General features: G+C 48.7%; 1 protein-coding gene across 2 annotated transcripts in view; it reads right to left on the bottom strand.

Annotated features, from left to right (window-relative positions):
* DUSP8 (dual specificity phosphatase 8) overlaps positions 1-9,836 on the bottom strand; it is a 138,512-nt gene that overhangs the window by 13,605 nt on the left and 115,071 nt on the right. The window lies entirely within an intron of this gene.

Genomic DNA, 9,836 nt, shown 5'->3' with positions numbered 1-9,836 from the left:
GAAGCTGTTTGTACTGTACTGGCTGTTTTTTTAAGGACAAGGGTCAGTTAAGCAATCCCCATCACCCCTTCTGACAAGGCTCAGCCATTCCTTGGAGCTCTTGAATACATCCAGTCCAACCCTGCTTAGCTTGTTTATTTCTGACAGGATCTCAACACCAATAGCTGCGGGCCTTTGTACTTGGATTGGATCAGAGTAACATTCACGCAGCATATTAATGGCATTTTACACATATCCACATACAGACGCACACAAATGCAGCTCTTCTCTCATTCCCAGCTGAATGCTTGCCTAATTGCGTGGCCATGTGTGTAGAACACCAATTAGAAAAGTGAGTCTGCAGACAGTGAGGGAGCGGGTAGAGGGCTGGGACAGAGAAAATATTTGGACCAAAAAGGCGGAATCTGATTTCTTCTGAACAGATTTCTGGGCAAATTTTCATGGTCAGATGTTGCTAAATGTGATAGCGAGTACTGTCCAATTTTGTGCCCTGTACCAGGCTGCAGTATCATACCAGGAATCCCTACAGGCCAACCTTAGGAAGGAAAACCAAGAGGTGGGCATGAGAGAGATGGACTGGCCATCAAAGCTGATACTGTTGCTAGAGTTGTGAATACTCTGGGCCACATGCAAACCAGTTCCTCTACAGCAGTGGTTTTCAGCCTGTGGTCAGCAGATACAGGTCCACCAAAGATTATTGTGATCACTTAAAAGTATGTGAATACCCACATTTACAATTCAAAGGGTTCTGCAACTCCATTCAAAATTTCCAAAGGAGTCTGCAAATGAAAAAAGATTGAAAACCACTGCTCTAGAGTATCTGAAAATGACTGCCCAACTCAAATGGCAGGAATGACAATGACACCATGTTTTCCAGCTAGGGGTCTCCAGGTACAGTATGTGCCTTAACAGATCTTAGGACCTTCCCATGTCACTAGGTTGCAGCATCATCTCATCCTGCGGCTGGGGATTCTGAAGCTCTGGGAAGTGGAGTGACCTGAGTAAGATCAGTGGCATAGCCAGGATGGGGACCCGAGTCAACCCCTTTGCTGGTGTATACAAATGCAGAATTTACAGAGAAATGCTGAGCGCACACCCTTCTCATGCTATTCTAGGGTTCTTACACAAGTAAGAAATCACTTATATTTTCTGAAGCAGTCTTCTAACATCTACCTCTGCCTCTTCCATACCAGAGTTAAGTCTGGAAACACTTAGGGAAAAAACTAACTCTACTTTAGGTTACAAAGGCAAATGCCAGCATCACTACAAAGGGTGCTGAGTGATGCAAATCCCTGGTGGTTTAATCAGTGGATGCTAAAAAGATGCTCATATATTTCAAAGGGCTAAGCAGAGTTGATGCTTAATTCCTGGTGACTTTCGAACAACTGTGAATACCTGACTCCACTAATTCCTTTTGAAAATCCAAGTCATTGTGTCTACAAAGATGGATCCAATACAATTAGAGTCCCAGTCCCATCCTCGCAACTGAACCAAAGCTTTTATTCAATAAAGGACCTTCCACCCTATCACTTTTTCTCTAGGGATATATGGGAAGACCCAGGATAGCCCCTCACTAGGTTTTTGCCAACAGTGCCCTGCTCAAAGATTCACCTTTTCAAGGGTTCCTCCTTACCTTAACAGGAGCACAGTGTGAGGCTCCATCTGAGAAACCCACATTGGGGTTGACTCTAAACCTTGAGTTTTTTGGGGCAGGAGTGAGACAATAGTTTCCACATTATATAGCCCCAGACCTGATATGTCTGAAAATCTATAGCACCTAGGCTTCTGACCGACTGCCTTGACTACCAAGACTTGGAAGATATTCAGTTTTTCCCCTCCAAACAAAGGACATACCTGATGTTCCAATTTCTGGAGACCCTAGACTGCATTGGAGGGGCACGTATTTCATCCTCAGCTAGAGTCCAATGTTTTATCTCCTTTATAGCCACTTGGCAGCAGCACGCATCAGAAGCCACCACTTTGGAGGACAAACTGACCTTCAACCTGCAACATGTCTCCTTTCCTGTAAAGCTCCCTCCACATCACTGACAGATATCAGCAGAACCAGCCCAAAGGCCTGGCACACTGGGACATGAAATGCTAAAGCACCCAGTATTTCCCTCCCCTTTGCTCTTTCTGCCATGACATCACTCCTCAATCAAGATATGAAATCAGACTGAAAGAAAGAGCTCTGGTTACCCCTGTCCTCCCCCACCACATCATTGTGGACAAAGGACATAAATCACCAGGCTGAGTAGAGTCAGTATAAGCGGACATCTCAATTCTGAGTGCAAATAACCCAAAAATCTAAAGGCTACAGAAGAGGTTCAGTTGACACAGACAACCCTACTAGCAGCCCAGGAGAATGGCTACTTCTTAATCCCTTCCCTGGGGTTACTTTTTCTCTTATCCAAGCTTCTGACCCCCAGGAAAAGAAAAGAACTTCTCCTTCCTTTTTATTCGGAGGGTATGTAACCAGGAGGAAGATGGTATTTCCTCTTGCAAAAAATGCATGGCTTCAAAGGGACTAGAATCTGCTTCACACAAAATAGCCACTGAAAAGGCTTAGGAACGCTTTCAGTGGCACTGAAATTAGCCTCCCACCTGGAGCAGACATGTGCAGATTCCCTGGCTTTGTCCCAATGCCCTTGTATACAGGCTGCAGATCAGAGTCCATGTCACTCCCCTCCTGCTCTCCCTCACTTGTGCCCTTTAACAGCCAGCCCACTCTGCAAAAGGCTCAAAACGCTCTTCAAAAGCCAGGAGCATTTGAGGTGACATCATAGCTAAAGCAGGCTGGGACGTGCTGCCCTCTCCTAGCAACTCTATCTCCCCCTCTCCTCTTGCCCCTACCAGCACTTGCTTGTCAGCAGATCTTTTGCCAGCTCTTTTGGGAAAAGTACAAGCAAGCGGCACCAGGGCGGAGGGGGGGAGAGAAGGGGTGTGAGGGGGTGCAGTGTACACGGTGGTGTTCGCTAGTTGCAGCAATGTCTCTATTGGCTCCAGCTTGCATCTCCCTCCTGACCCTCTGGAAGAGACATGGTCCTTTACCACAGACTGGAGCAGAGCACTTGAGCACATGGGTATTCCCACTGAAGTCAGAGAGGCTGCTGTGGCACTTCACTTTACCCAATAGGGTCCATTGCTAACAAAGCCATTACCATTTTCTGCTCTGACCCTTCCGAAACCCCTCCCCAGCACATTCCTAGGCCATTACAGGGCTGTCCCCATTTTCCCTCTCAAACATCCTTGCTCACAGCTGTTGAGCTCTGTGGGCCTCCAAGAGAATCACAGAAATCAGCCTGAGTCAAGGATCCCAGATTCTGACACTCTAGACCCCAACAACCCCAAACTCCTAGTACAAGTCCCAGCCCAAACTCTGCTATTCCCACTTGCCTTTCATTTTGAGACAGCAAAGCAGCTTCTCCAAAATACCCCAAAGGCAGCGAATGTCCCTGGCAGCACTCCAAACGATACCTGGGCCTTCCCCAATACACATAGGCTGCACGTTGTAGTCATAATTCAGAACAGGGAGCCCTTTCTAGGTTACCTTCCTTTATTTGCACTATTCTCCTCTCCCTGACATGGGTGGGAAATGGGATTCTCCTGGCATGCATGGAATTAAGAACAAGGGGGAGCTGCATCTGGCATGGAGTAGGTGGAAAAGGATCTTGGGTTTCTTCTCCATGTCCCCTTAAGCAGCAGCCTTGGTGGAGGCTTTAAGAAAGGGAGCTGGTCCCTTTGCACTGCACACAACCTTAGGCCTGGCCAAGACTCCAGCATTCCTGAGGGCTTTAGAAAACATTCCCTACTAAATCCAATGTTTTCCTGCCTTCTAGAATTACCTATGTCATGCAAGGGTGGAGCTCAAGTGAACAGAGGGCATGTGTGCCTGTGGCCCCCCTCTTCCCCTCCATGCTAAGAGGGTTGACGCCTTACCACTTTCATGGGGAGAGATGGGAGGACGGGGACCAGGAGTTTCAAGAACTCAACACCTTACAGAGTCTGGACATGCTGCTAGCCTTGTTTAGAAGGCAGGGAAACTGAAGCACTGATTGTCTGTAAGAGCTCAGGACTAGAGTGGGAGCATCAGATCAAGACTCTTGACTCCTGTTCCTCAGTGCTGTACCTCCATTGCCAGACCTCCCTTCCTAATATCCTTCAACAGCGCACCCTTCTACTCTAAAGGATAATACTTTTTTTTTTCTCAGTTCTAGCCCCTCACTGCTCCTGTGGCTCATCCCAGCTTCCCAGTTATCCCAGCTGAGATCAGTGACCCCTTTCCATTCAAAACAAATTTCACTGGGGGAGAACTATGAAAGTTCAGGGGTGAAGAAAGTGGGGTCTTGGAGAAGCTCATCAATTAGTCACTTGGGGCAGCTGATGGACTTTGAGTTGCAGTATCTTTTCTCTCTCTCTCTTTCTTTTTCACTACCTTGCCTTTTCGTGGATCATGCAGAATCCTATGGGCTTCCCCTATAGGAAGAGAGGAGGAGCCATCAACTCAACAATATGGGGCTTACAGAGAAAATAAAGAAGGTTCCTCTTAGCCCTGTGCTGTTATCTCACCATATGCCTGGCTACAATCCAGCACACAAAACCCAGCAAACACAGAGACAAAAATAACTGAAAATCCCTATAACTACAGAGGGACAAAGAGCCGCACTGTGTCAGAGCCACTCCTGGGATGGAAGGCTCTGGAATAGCCTGGGACAAAAGGATGGTGGTGAGTGAGTGGGAACAATTGGTTTTCTGGTACGCCCTTTAAAGTATAGTGTAGCTGTTCATGCAGGGCCACGTCTTCAGCTGACATAAACTGCTGTCACTCTGCTGATGTCAAGGGAGATGAAGAGATCTGGCCCATTATTTGTACAGTCACAAACATGGTGCGAACCTTTCCTGCCCCCCTAATACTGGGTCTCACTATGCAGAGCTGCACTGGAACCAGGGACAAACCATATGGGAGCAACCAGGCTGCAAATGGAGAAATCGGTCAGTTCTACAAATCCAGGCTGAGAGTCCCAAAGACATCTAAGGGCAGTGGTACTCAGTCTTTCAGCTTGGTGGGCCAGATGACTAGTGTGGAGCCAGTCTGTGGATTGGGTCCCTTGCAGGGTCAGGCCCCATGTGCCCAGATCAGGCCCTATACTCCTCAGTCCCAGCACATGCCACCTTAGCCTGGCCATGCACACTTGATCTAGCACGCAAGGCCAAATTATCCAGTCTTTTGTACCCCCCCCCACGGCAGCAGGGAAGCAGAAATTAATACGGGCATTTCTCCCCAGCCACCAAATTTTTGGATCCATAGGGTGCCCTGGCCTGGCCTTCATGCCCAGCCTCTAAGCTATACGCTTCATGCATTGAGACCAGCCAGGATGTGCCAGACCACATCCAAGGCACAGAGGACAGGAAAGACCTACCGGGTCTTCTAGTCCACACCCTCTGTCAGTGAAGGAGTGCTCTCTCTCGCACACTCCCTAGTGTTTCATTGAACTGGGCACATGTGGAGGGGCAAAGTACTGCACAATGTTGAATAAGTTCCATGTGGAGGCAGTGGGACCGTGCCATGCTGCCTTATCTCTAGCTTGTAAGCCCAGGCTCTTGGGGTTTATAAACCCATAAGGTGAACAGCATCACAGAAGGAAGCTCCAGCTCAGCAAGAACAAGAATTCCCCATTCGCTTTATTTACACCAAACCAGACAGCATGAAGCCACTCCACTGCCACTCTCACAAGGATCACAGACAAAGCTAGCAGCTGTGAAAGAAGCTCTAAGAGCAGGGAAGGGGGCTCTGATTAAAAGCTTGCAATACTGAATAAAAAGATACCAGCATTTTCCTTTCCAAGGGAGCGTGGTGGAGGACTGCACACTTCTTATGCCTGTCTGTGGATTGAAAGGTTTGGAAAAGCCTTTGAGATAACAAGGCTAGATGGAGAAGGGAGTGGAGGTGCTGAAGTGAGATCAAAAGGGACATGTGGCACCTTAAACAGGGCTAGCTGGATCCCCTGCTCTTCGCAGGGGGGAGGAAGGGGGAATTCCGTTCCACTTTATGGGAGCATGTTGGGCCTAGCCAGCTGTGATGTTTGTTCCTCCCAGTCAGGGTTTCTTTGCAAGCTGGAAGCAACAGCTGGTACCATGAAATACACAGAAGGGATCATGGGGCAAACCGGGCTTGAGAGACTGGTAACTTTTTGTTTTGAGCCCTTGGCTTCCTGTTTATTTCCAGTGAAGCACATTCCACATCCACAGCACTGGGACCAAGTTCCTGTTTCCAGTAAAGTCAATGGCAAGACTTCAGTGGAGCAGGGCTAGGTCTGAGGCAAGTAAAATAAGAAACAACCACCCATGCCAATGCCCTAGCACAGAGGCAGCCCTTTACACATGGGGGTACCATCTTTCCCACTCCCAGGGATGCCGGTGACCCCTTGGTGAACATACAACATCGCCCTCTCTGCTAAGAACAAATATGCCATGAGCTATGCCACCTCTCATCTCATAGTCCCTCCAGTAGAGCACTTCGAGGGGCAGGTACACTTTCACTTGACACTCTGCCCTGTCAGCAAGAGCCAAGGTGTCTATTGGGGCCGTGTGCGGGGAGACCGAGTTTATGTGGAAAAGAGAATGACAGCTACCCTTTGCTTTGGCAGGACTCCTGCCCTTTCTGTGTCTTTCTCTCCTCTCTCAGGCTGTAGACGGAGACCCTAGAGGTTCATCATGTGGACAGGTGGCAGCTGGTCTGCACTGATCCTGGAACTGCTGTTTAACTGCAGCTGCTGCTACAGTCACCTTCCTGATGTTGCCACAATACCTGCCTTAAAGACAGGTGCTGGAGCCTGTGCTGCAGCTTAAAGCCCCACCTGCTGGTTTGACACAGCATGGTGCAGGTCTAAAGCCCGTATAATCAATGCAGCCTGTGCTTGGAGGTGCTTAAGTGCATCTGCTCTGGGACATGCACACTCTCACACTGCCAATGCCTCCAGCATTTGAGGAGGAAAACCACATTATCATAGCGGGCTTCTCTCCTTCAGGGTCTGCCACACACAGGTCTCACTAAAACATGCAGAGGCTTCAAAGATGCTTCCTCAGCAGCACATAGGAAGGCACAGTGGTACATGCGGTCGAGTGCACAAGTCAAGTGTAGCCTCATAGACAATTAGGCTAATATGGCGCTCCCCCTCCCCTGCTGGGGCTGGCTTCCAATCCAGGGTTACGTATGCCCATCTGCTCTCAGATCTCCCACCCCTCAGCAGGGAAACAGCTCTCAGTGCCCGAGCCTCTGTGATGTCTCCATTTAAAGCCTCTGTGCTCAGAGCTGTGCCTAGCATTCCAGAGCTGCTTGGCAGCCTCAGCAGCAAATGGATCGCCTCCGATGGGCCCGGTGATATTCATGGCAGAGCTCAGCAGATGACAAGCTTGTCTCTGAGTAACAAGAAGCAAAGGTAAGGGCCGCCGTCTCAGTGCAGGGAGGGTTGTGGGCACTGCCCACGGAGGTGAGTCCCATTGAGCACACTGAGTACAGAGAAACGCACTCCTCACACAAGGTACGTGCCTAAGTACATTGCCTATCTGGGACCTGAATCCTGCCATGAAGCAATGGGAGTTTGGCGTAAGTACAGGCTGGATAAGGACTGAGAAATCTAGCTCCTAAAAACCTCAGCCCCTTTCTCGTCTCATATTTAGTCTTGGCAAAATGCACCTGGGTCTCCTGATGACAGGACTGGACATGTTGCTCATGACTCCTTTGAATCCAGGCAGATACAAAGAGACACGCAGAGAACTGCATTCACACAATAAAGCACCACTGAGCCACTGGGAAAATCCCTCATTGCTGCACTGACCTCCCACCCCTAGATCTGACTCCTCTTTTACTTGAGGGCAACCCATGTGTATGGGCATTGGAGCCAGATGATGAAATAACATTTACCGACACCCTTACTCATCACGCGTTGGGAAGTTTCCTGGGCTTTGTCAGAGCTTCCTGCTCTTTGGGAAGTTTTGGAGTTTTCCCACTGCTGCCATTCTCAGTATTTCTCCACTGCTGGAGGCTGTCCCATGTATGGCCCTTTGTTTTCACAGAATGACACCCCTCTCACACCTTGGCCCCAGCTTCCTGCTGAAATTCAAGCACAGAAGACCCTGTTTAGACTAGTTAGGCTGTACCTTGTCAGTGTCATATCCCCACTTACTATGCTGGCACAGTTCTGCAGCAAAGTAGTAGCCCTGGCTCAGACCTGGGCCGGCAAAGGATTGCTGTAAGTCAGGACTGAGGTAGACAGACAGCTGTAGGAGAAATATGTGCTTTTCAGCTACCTTTTCTATAATTCAGTAAAGGTCTGCTCTGGTTTCTCTCTTTCCCTAATAAAAAATCCCATGCTCCTCTCAGCCTGGTCAACTCGCCCTCTGGTGGACACTGGATTCTTCTCCAGGGTCCCTTTCTGCAAATCAGACATGGCCAGAACTGCTCAGCATATCCAGATGTGGATTCACTCATCCCACATGCAGGGGCTAGAATCAAGTGGCTCTTATTTGGGTTTACTGCCTCTGCAAAGTTAAGTGCTCACATGGCTTCTACTACTGCTGAGGACAGTCCTGAAGGGTCTTCCCAGACTGCTCTGTGTGTTGGGGATTCTATGGCCCCCGAACACAGAAAAACCTCTATTCAGCTTTTCTTTCACTCTTCTCCCCTTACTGAGGCATTGAGAAACATGCACCATTACATCTCTCCCCTATGCTCCTTGTCATCCCAAATCTCACTGCCTTTTACTACGTGTGTGTGTGTGTGTGTGTGTGTGTGTGTGTGTGTGTGTGTGTGTGTGTGTGTGTGTGTGTGTGTGTGTGTGTGTGTGTCTGTGTGTACACACGTGTCTGTGTGTACACACACACACCCCTTTTCTTTTTACACCTCTCCTCCTCTGCCCCCAACTTTCCTCTCACTCTCCTTTGGTTTGGCACCATTGACCGATTTCATCACTCTGTGGCAGATTCCCTCTTCTAGGTTGCAAGTGAGAAGCAGATGAATCAGCTCCATTCTGACTCATGTGCATTCCCCATTTCTCCAACAGTCACCTCCTCCCATCCCAAACTGCTCCCACCCATCTGTCTCCAACTTGCCTTGGCTATCCTGCCCAATCCTCGACCACCTACCACCACTGGCTGACCTGGTAGGTTCTTTCCAGATGCCCAAAGTGCAGGTGACTCCCGTTGCCTGCCCCTTTTCAATCTGGCCACAGGGGCTTTTGGTATTTACTTAACGAAAGAGATGGAAAAAACCCACAGAAATAGCCCCTGGAGTTGCTGGTCCTGATTTTCCTCTGGTGACTGCCTGCTCTTGAGCAGCCATACTTGTTCTAAGTAAAGAAAAATGTGTCATTTCCACGAGTGACTTATTACTAATGACACCATCACCGGGTTATGTGGCTCATGCCACAAAAACCCGTCAAACACTTTTAGCAGATTCCCATTTTAAGTTGTGGTGGAGGGGAAATTTCTTGATACAAGCATTTGGCAAACTAGATCATTCTCAACTGGGCATAATTTAAGCTGCTCTATATCATTTCCCGCTTTTTTCTCCCTTCCTCTAGTACTGCAGAACTAGCCCTGTGAGACCTTTCTGAAAAGTCACTTTCCATGGGTGAAGGTGTGTGATCTCACCAGAGAGAAGTGAAACAAAGACAGTGAGCATCTGGTCATGGGTGGGCAGAAGCAAAAGCACTGCTTTCGTACTGTTGGTGCTTTCAGTGCCTTATTCTCAGTTGTTTTCTTCTGGGGGAAGCCCCCCACCACACACACAATCTAAAGTGGAAAGTAACCTGTTTAAATTCGCTGATGACACCAAA

This window comes from Gavialis gangeticus, unplaced genomic scaffold (genome assembly GCF_001723915.1).
Source record: "Gavialis gangeticus isolate Ggan-Ray unplaced genomic scaffold, GavGan_comp1, whole genome shotgun sequence".
NCBI classification, from domain to species: Eukaryota; Metazoa; Chordata; order Crocodylia; family Gavialidae; genus Gavialis; species Gavialis gangeticus.
The sequence above is the reverse complement of the archived record's forward strand: the minus strand, read 5'-3'. Positions and strand labels throughout refer to the sequence as shown.